The following is a 1949-nucleotide window of genomic DNA, read 5'->3' as shown; positions in this document are numbered from 1 at the left end:
CAGACGGGGGAGCCTGGTGGGCTGCTGTCTATGGGGTCACACAGAGTCAGACACGACTGAAGCGATTTAGCAGCAGGGTTAGTTTTCTGGTAGTCTAGGGTCCTGGATTTGGTGCTCCCACTCCAAAGGCTCAGGGCTTGACCTCTGGTCAGGAATGAAGATTCCACAGTGGTTTTTATAGAATTAAGTGAGATTACAACAAATATCCAAAAACAAGAAACCAAAGATGAACCCCAGATAAATGGCAGTTACAAAATCAGTCAAATAACAATTAAAATAATAGAATATATGCTTATACATATACACCCATGAGCAAAGTGAAAACAGTCCAACAAAAATAAAGTACAGTAGATTGACCTGGCAAATAAGCAAAATCAAAAATTATATTTACCAGTTAAGAACAAAACTAACTAAAGCAAAAACTGGAAAACAAAACTAAAGCAAGGTGCTAAGTGGGATATAAAGCAGTGAAAACAAAACTAACAAATATGTTGAGAGGAAAAGAAAGAAAGAATAGATATGCAGAGTTAAATAGAGGTAGATAAAGAAGATTTATATACATTAAAGATTAACTGCAAAAGGAAAAGAACAGTAGGAAATGCAAACAAAGGAATAAATGTAAAAAAAAATAATAATAATAGGTTTAAAATTTTAAAAAGAGACCAAAAAAAAAAAGAGGGAAACTCAACAGAACTGCAAAAGCCCAGTGTAGAGGCAGAGGTTTATGACAACAATAAAAAAATGTGACTGAGGGGAAAAAAAGCTCAAAAACTTAATTGCATTTCTTAGTGCCAATAAATTTGACAACTACCACAGAGAGGGAAAAAAAGAAAAAAAAAATCCAAAAGAATCTACAGGACAAGTCAAAAAATAAGAATAATAAATGTTTTTCCTGAGTCACTGGTGTCAGAGTCCTTTCCCTTGCTGGGAATCACAGCCCACCTCACCTCCCTAGGATGCCTTCCAGCACTGTACTGGTCTCTGGACCTGCTGTGGGGGCAGCTCAGATTCTAGTCTGGTCCTACTCCTGTGTGTTCTTGCCTCCAATGTCCACAGCTATCAGAGCTAGTGTGTTTTCTTTTGTAGGAGCTCTGTCTAGTTGATCACGTGGATTTAATATGCAGCTTGTGCAGCTGGTGGGAAGGTTTGGGGTCTCTTTCCTCAGCCATACTGCCCCTGGGTTTCAATTGTGGTTTTATTTCCACCTCTACATGAGGGTCATCATCCACTGGGGTTTAGCTCCTGAGGCTGCCCTGGAGGACTTGTATTTGCCCCTGAGAGGCCCAAGTGTGGAGCTTGGGTTGCATGGGTTCTGGCAGCACCAGTTATGCAAGGGATTTAGCGGCCAGGGCAGCAGGAAATACAGTGCTCTAGAAGGGTATGGCAACCAATATTGGCCAATAGGCTCCAGTATTCTTGCCTGGAGACCCCCTCTCTGACAGAGAAGCCTGGCAGGCCACAGTCTCAGTTCAGTTCAGTCGCTCAGTCATGTCCGACTCTTTGCGACCCAATGAACCACAGCATGCCAGGCCTCCCTGTCCATGACCAACTCCCGGAGTTCACCCAAACCCATATCCATTGAGTCGGTGATGCCATCTATCTTATCCTCTATTGTCCCCTTCTCCTCTTGCCTTCAATATTTCCCAGCATCAGGGTCTTTTCAAATAAGTCAGCTCTTTGCATCAGGCAGCCAATGTATTGTAGTTTCAGCTTCAACATCAGTCCTTCCAATGAACATCCAGGACTGATTTCCTTTAGGATGGACTGGTTGGATCTCCTTGCAGTCCAAGGGACTCTCAGGAGTCTTCTCCAACACCACAGTTCAACAGCATCAATTCTTCAGAGCTCAGCATTCTTTATAGTCCAACTCTCACATCCACACATGACCACTGGAAAAACCATCGCCTTGACTAGATGGACCTTTGTTGACAAAGTAATGTCTCTGCTTT

Source organism: Bison bison, unplaced genomic scaffold (assembly GCF_000754665.1).
Source record: "Bison bison bison isolate TAMUID 2011002044 unplaced genomic scaffold, Bison_UMD1.0 scf7180017864467, whole genome shotgun sequence".
NCBI classification, from domain to species: Eukaryota; Metazoa; Chordata; class Mammalia; order Artiodactyla; family Bovidae; genus Bison; species Bison bison.
This window is presented reverse-complemented; position numbering follows the sequence as displayed.